The sequence below is a fragment of the Streptopelia decaocto genome (genome assembly GCF_964273445.1).
Source record: "Streptopelia decaocto genome assembly, chromosome: 1".
Classification (NCBI taxonomy): domain Eukaryota; kingdom Metazoa; phylum Chordata; class Aves; order Columbiformes; family Columbidae; genus Streptopelia; species Streptopelia decaocto.
Window position 1 is genome coordinate 102,652,589 of NC_138663.1, and position 7,739 is coordinate 102,660,327.

Here is a 7,739-nt window from a genome sequence, read left to right on the forward strand (position 1 = left end):
TCCATGCACCCTGCTGCTTACATAGTCCACAGGGTCTGCTCAGCTTCCCCTGTCACCAGAGCTCACTATTACTCCACCAACTAATGCACTGGATGCCTCCCATAGGCCAAACTCTCCTTTTCAACAAACTGCATATCATATGATTTATATTTAAGCTTAATAAACATGCTCATTTTACTGATAATGGTATTGGAAATAGAAGACTGCTGCAAAATGTTAGATAGCTTCCTGCTGCCTCAGAATCATACAGATATAGAAGGATTTACTAGCTGCTAGTGTACTCCTGACCACAACATATCAGTTGCTGCTGCTTCTAGCAAGTAGAATCTCAGTTTCTTCAAAGTGCTGGTTGAAATAAATTATAAAGTATTTAAACTACGAATCATTGAGCAAGCTAGATGACTGATATGGCTTTCTGGAAACAAGCAGTTTTCCTTTTCCATCTCCTATTCAAACATTTTTTATTTTTTTTTAAAGATACAATCAACGAACAGAGAGCCAACTCCTACTGCCCTAGCTGGCCCTGCCCTCCCTTTAATCTTGACCCATAAGCTCTCAGTTAGCTCCTCATCTGTCCCCAGACAGAGTTCCAGCAGAGCTGCACTTCAGCTGGACATTGACATAGAGGGCAACACGTCTTCCTCATCTCCCCTGCCTGTCCTTCCTAAAGAGCCTGTATCCTTCCATTCCAACATTCCAGTCATAGGAGCCATCCTACCACATCTCTGTGATGCCAATAAGGCAACAGTCCTGCAGGCATGTGCACATCTCTAACTTCTCTTGTTTATTCTCCTTCAGAAAAGTAGATAGGCTGTTCATACAGAAGACTAAAGTTCTTTTCCTGTAGTGATCCCATTTTGGTAATTAATGTAGAGCACCAAGCTGCTAAGAGAAGGAAGAGAATTAAGGGAACCACTGAATAAGGCACTTATGGTGTTACAGGCTTAGTCTGTGAAATCTGGATCGGGCCTTTGCACTGGTGAGGTGCTAATAAAGCACGCTATAGATAATGTATGAGAAAAGGCACACACTAACAGGCTCCACTGTCCTGCACAGGTTCTTTTGTGCACCATAAGGTGCAGAACACTCACTTCTCTCAGGTAGGGCTAAGATGCAGAAAAGTTAAGAAGCACTGTCATAAAGGACTGAACTACCTGGAGATGTTGTTTATGGCTGGACTTGATGATCTTAAGGATCTCTTCCAACTGAAATTATTCTATGATTCTATTCTATGTCATACAGATATACTTCTGATTTCATCTTCACATACTTGCAGACCATTAGTGGGAAAGGAGAATTGATTCTGCAAGAAGCACAGAGAAAACTGAATTCAATACACATTTCCAGTCCTCAGTTTCTTCCTGAAAGCCTCTGAAATCTGTGCACTTCATCTGTTTAGAAGCTGCGCATTACTGGCATGCAGGAGATGGCATTAGGAAACAGTAACACTGTTTTGCTACACTGTGTTGCTACAGTGACACTGATACCATATAGTAGTATTTTAGCCACATGGATCTAAGATGCCTGTATGCATCTGTTCCCTAAGTAATATCCCAGTGTCCAATTCCACACGGCAGCCACTTCCAGGAGGACTGTGATTACGCAGTACAGGGCAATATGGCAGCAAAACGCAATTACAGAGCAATGACAAAGAGTCTGTAAATTCCACCCAGTCTAAATTGGATTTTGCTTTAATGGGCCAGGATTAGCTGTTACGCATTCTTATAAACCATCTGAAGTCACTATGCATGGTCAAGAATGATGATATACAAAACACGTGGTACCCAGTAACATCACGCTGGGGCAATTGTTGTAACTGCGGATAGGAGGGCTATAAGGGCTATAGTCTGGTTTTGTTACTAGCACTGTTGAGCTCTGCAGATTACATCATACAGATTATTTCTATATCTGGCATCCATTCAGCCTTCATATAATATATACCTATCCACTTCCACCTGTCTGCTTAGACAAATGAGCAATGGAGAAAAAAAAAAAAAATAAAAAACAACAAAACAAAACAAAACAAAAACAAAACAAAACAAAACAAAACAAAAAAAAAAAAAAAAACCACCCAGACAACATATAAATCCATCTGCACTGAATTACAGAAGAGTTAATATTAAACACTGTACAATGGAGAAGTGGAACAACTCCCATCTAGAGAAGCAGGGAATCCAGTCCACAGCAGGAACAGAAAAACTGAACACTCTTATGTGTTTAAGCACAGTAGATACCAGAAGGATAGAACTTTACAAAACAAACAGACAGCCATCTACTCAATCCTACCATCAGTCAACATTGCCTCATATTATTAGGCTACAATGTCTGTTTTCTTCAAGTCTTTGGTATGGGTTGCTTCAAACACAATGGCATCAAAATCCCACAATTTATTGCAAGGGAATATAAATGAAGCCACAGGGGAAGCACCTACACAGCTGAATTTTTTTTTCAAAGAATAAGAATTGTGAAGCATGTCAGTGCTGAAAATGTTAAAAAAAAAGTGATACTCAAGAGATAATTATATCATTCTTTTTTTTTTTTTTTTTTTCCTGAAAAGAAAGATAACCCTCAAGCTGGAGGTTAAAAGCTTTCTCAGTTTTAGCATTGTCACACGTGACCTGGTAGTATTTGAATGGGACAGAGAGATGGCCTCTCCTTGAAAAATGTTGCACTCTCGCTGGTACATTGTTTTTTCATTTGTGACTATAAGCAGGAGCAGGTGTGGGTTTTAGTTATATTCTGCTTTCCTACAAACTTTAGAGTTATGTAGCTTTCTGAGTCACTGTGCTTGCCATAATGTATTCTCATAGTGAACCACATACCATTTTTATCCTTTTCATTGTATGGGGAGAGCACCAGTTATTCATTATGCCTAGGTACTGCACAGCTGTAATTCCAAGTTTTTCCTAGAACTGTTACCAGGATGTAGAGACTTGTAACAAAAGTACTGAGGTTGGCAAGAATAAAATACTAATGGAAATGTGTGTGTAAGAGAGAAAGTACCAGAAGAAACAGCAGAACACTCTGACAATAGGAGGATGGATGGCAACAAGGCTTCAGAACACCGTATATGCCATTTCCTCCTGTTAACACAACAGAAGATTAATAACAAAACACTATTCCTAAAAGGACATGAGGGATCTGTCCAAAAACTAGTCCATCACTGAGAATCGTGAAGAATCCCAGCGCTGTGATGAGCAGTCAATAGCCAGTGTCCCTGGTTCTTTGTGTCCCATACAATGCCAGACCCCTCCGACATGCTCGGTTCTTGTAAATAGAAATAAGAGTATGAATGGAGACAATCACTGAGAGAATGAGTGTGAGTAAAATCAACTTACTCAGAGTTTTTGCATATAACTTACACCTTCATCTTTCTTTCAGATCTGGCACTGAGATTTGCTACATCAGTAACCAACAAGTTTCTCTGTATAAGCATCTATACTAACACTATATAGACTGGTCCACAAGAGTGACCTGTCCTATAAAGATTTTCTAAAGTTCAAAAGGCTTTATAGCAGATAGTAAAGTCTTCTAGAAATTAATATTTATTGATATTATTATTAACTTCCTTTTTCATTAAGGACTTTTTCCTGTAACACACACTCCTCAGCACTTCTTGGACAATAGGAAAGAGCAGAGCTTTTCCATCTTTCTGAACCCAGACAACAACTGTAGATGAAATGAAAGAACACCTGCCAAGCAAGGAGAAACACTGATTGCTTTCAAGCTTTCATCAGCTAGCTGGGTTAATTTAGAATGATGCTCTGCATTCATGGTAACAAACTGCTTGTTGGTGATGTGAACAAAAAGGTCCTGAAATACTGCATAAGTTTTAAAACAACAGCTGCTATTTTAACAGCAGTCTTTTTCCAGTTACTGTGGTAAGTACACCAACCAATGTGACTTGAAGACTGAAGAGTACAAGAATGAGATATTTCAAGAGGTCGAGCTTCCAGGCAAGCAACCAACCATCATGGAAGAGCTGCTGAAAGCCTTCTTGAGAGTTCATGGTGAGAAAATAATAAAGATTTTCAAGAAAAATGCTGGGAGGTCCTCATTCTCTGAAAGTTGCCGTGCAAATGTTAAACATGGAAACTTCTTAATGAGCACTGTGATTGTCTTCTGTTTGACACAGAGAGTAACAGAAAGCAGATGTCTCTGAATAGCTGTCTTTAAGGAAAGGAGAGCAGGGATGGACGAAGGAGAAAGGCAGTTGGACATAAACACTATGGCTTCAGAATAGAAATTTATTTACAGTGTGCACTCGGATGAGAAGCCAAAAAAAAAGGCAGCAAAAATATTTCCCATGAGGGGCCTAAGGCATTCACTTAGTTTTACATTGTGCATATTAGCAAGAAATAGATGTTAAACAGATGTTTGTTATAAAAATACCCATAATGATACATCTCCACATGTAGGTTTAAGAAATAACTGACTCTCATGCAAAATTTAAAGAAGAGGAATACATGTTGGAGGAAAAAGTTCCAAGACAGAGTGGTTAAGACCAAAGAGATGGGTGCAAACAGCAATACAAATGGAGCAATGGTTTTAAGTGCTATGCTGGAAGACAGAGTGACATGGTGCAAAAGTGCTGAGTGATGAGAGATGTCCATATTACCTAAGAAAATGAATAGTCTTGAACTTCAAAAGCCTGCAAAGTTTTCTCGCCCTGGGAGAAAGGTGGCAGATCAACTTCAAGAAGACAGTCCTGATTCTGCATGAAACACAACTCAGAAATCATCCACCTAGATCTCAGACTGGAACCAAAGCCAATGATAACAGTTTCAAAAGCATTGGCACAACAAAAAATGAAATGTGTGCACTTGTATATATGAAACTGTATCAACTGAATGTTTATATGAATAGTCATTACTGAAAAACAAACTAAGTTTTATAAAATATTGAATAATTAGACTTTTTTCATCTGACTTAATTCCACATCACTTCTATTTTTGTTGAATCTTCTCTGGATTCCATTAAGATTTGAGGGCAGGAGAAGTCGTAACAATTATTAGAAAAGAAGGTAAAGGACATTGATTGAATGTCAGGGGAACTGAGAAAAGTTGGCTGAAGAATGAGAACATATCCAAAACTCTCATTTGACATTTCAGTATCTTACTCGACTGGACTTCAGACTCCTGAATGATTCCTGCATGGCTGCTAGGCAGTGGGTAGAGAATTAAGACAATAAAATCCCTATGAACTCTTCCTCTCCAAGTATGACTTTAATCAGAAAATATTTTCATGCTTTTTAGCTATATCATAATTTATAGACGGAGCAGGAATGTTTGGTTAGTGTATAGCCAGCTTTATAAACATCAGAAGATGCCACGAGAAGGGGTACAAAGTGTGTTGTACTTGAAAGTCATGTTGTGCTGAAGGGCTAAGAGACATTTTTGCAGGAGTCCCTAGGAGCCCAGAAGCTTTAGAGATATCATTTATTTTGCCATATTTCCCCCTTTTCATTTTGGAACATTCTGAGCCTAATCAGAAGGAGAGAGCATGCAAAATATTAATCAATAGTTTCTGTTCTGCCCACAATAAATACAAATAAAAAATTGAGCACCCATCAGAGCAATGCACCTCAATCATCTCATAGGCATTGACCCTTCTTGTTTTGGCCAGATGTTTGGGATGACCCCAGTAATGTCAGCAAAGAAGTAGGAACAAGTTACAAGAATCTGACTGCAGAAGTGGAAGATTAATATCACAAGTGTAGTTTCTAGAGGTGTATCAGTGGGTTTGAAGAACAAGGAGTCAGTGAGTAAAACAGTTGTGGCAGTGGGTGACTCCAAAGCAAAGGGATAGAAACTAGATAACCCAGAAGAAAACAAAACAGAAATAATGAAACAGCCCATTTTAGAGGAGGTTATAGACATATAAATTATCAGAAACATAAAGGATACAAAATCTCATTCCAGGTAGAATACACTACTCGAAATGCCAGTTTCCTTTTAAGAACAGATTGATCACTAATAATCAAAGTCATATGGAGATTTTGCAGACTGACAAGAGAAGCAAACAAAGCAAGAAGTAATTTGTCATCTAGAAGAAGGCACTGTGTACTCTGTTTTGTGACAAAGAGTGAGAACGGGCCAAAATATTCACCTGGACAAGACAGTTCTTTAAGAAGCAGACATCAGGAAGGGGATTCTTTTCAGGAAAAAAAAAAAAAAAAAGCCACATTTTTAAGCACTGAAAATGAAGGTCTAGAGAAGAGGAAAGAGCTTATGATAGGAGTCATGTGAAGACAAGGTTAGAAGGCTAGATAAAAAAAACCTGAGGATGTGAAAGCATCCCTTTGGAAACATTTCTTCCAAAGAGCAAGTATTTATTATAATACCAGTACTGTCCGTAATTCAGATACAGATCGTGTATCCATGTCTGCATTCCAGCTCAAATATGAATTGCACTTTATAAGTAAATCTCATGATTGACTCTGTTGAGCACACTTAGGTTCACATAGGCCTTGTGAAATGGGTTTAATGGATTTTAGTTGAAATCTTAGGATGCAATTCAAAAGCGCAACTGGTGCAAGTGAACTGGTAATGAAGATCTGTGCCAGAAAAACAGACTACAGCAAAGAAAACCTTGACTAGACATTTCCACGCATATTTTTATCCATGATCCTCTCAGATGTTTCATTATTTCCACATTATCTTCCTTTCATTTAATGGACTTTGTCAGCTTCCACTCAGTTATACTTCGTGTTCTCCTGAACAAGTCAGCAAATATGCATATATATCCTGCAATTCAGTCACTACTGCCAAATACCTTTTTAACCTCATTTGGAAATCCAGACTGTGGAATATAAACCCAATATATGAAACCTCTTACTTATATGTTTAGAAAAGTGAACTACTGTCTGATGGAATATTTTTAACAGGCCTTTTTTTAATGTTTTGTTAGCCCACCCACCATCTTGAATGCTTGATTTTTAATTATTTAAATATGATAAAATACAAAGCATTTCCTGAACACTAAGTTTTAATGCTTGCCATCATTTTGGCCAGAAATAAGAATTCCCTCATAGAATCCAGAATTTGGTTAGAGGTACTGATCCCTTCTTAGGGATATCTGGGATCTATGGTGATACTATCAATGGATCCATACCTTCTGCTGCACAAAAGTCAGTTGCCCATGAACTACAGGGTTGAGTTTAACCACGGCACTAATCTGAAAAATGTTATCAAATATCAAAAGGGTGCAAACAGCCCACTTTGGGGGGTATTTTATAATTTCTGTGGGAAAAGAAGGTTGAGGGTCCAACTAAATTTCCCTAGTGCAGAGATTTGTCAATACTGGTGCTCTACCAACTTCTCCTTGTGTGCATAGACTCAGTGAAGCAATAGTACCAGGTCTCATAAAACCCTGGACATTTGATAGTTTCCCTAAAGCATCTGATCATAGTTAAACAGCTGCAAGAATTTCAACTTTCAGCTTAATTTTATTTATCCAGATAACATGAAGCAATACTAAATTAATGATTTCTAAGACTCAACAAGCCCAAACAAAAAATAAAGACAATTAATTTTATAATCATGGTTCTAAGCCAATTCAGAAGTTCCATTAATGACTTTTTTTGTGGTTTAAATTGGTCTGATAAAGCTGCCAGGATGATTCAGGGGAACAACAAATGAATGGTTTGCTTTTATTCTTCTGTTTATTCTACTGCCTGAAAACTCTATAAAATGACTTGGCCTAAAACTAATTGGCAGTACAAATGGAAACTTCAGTTA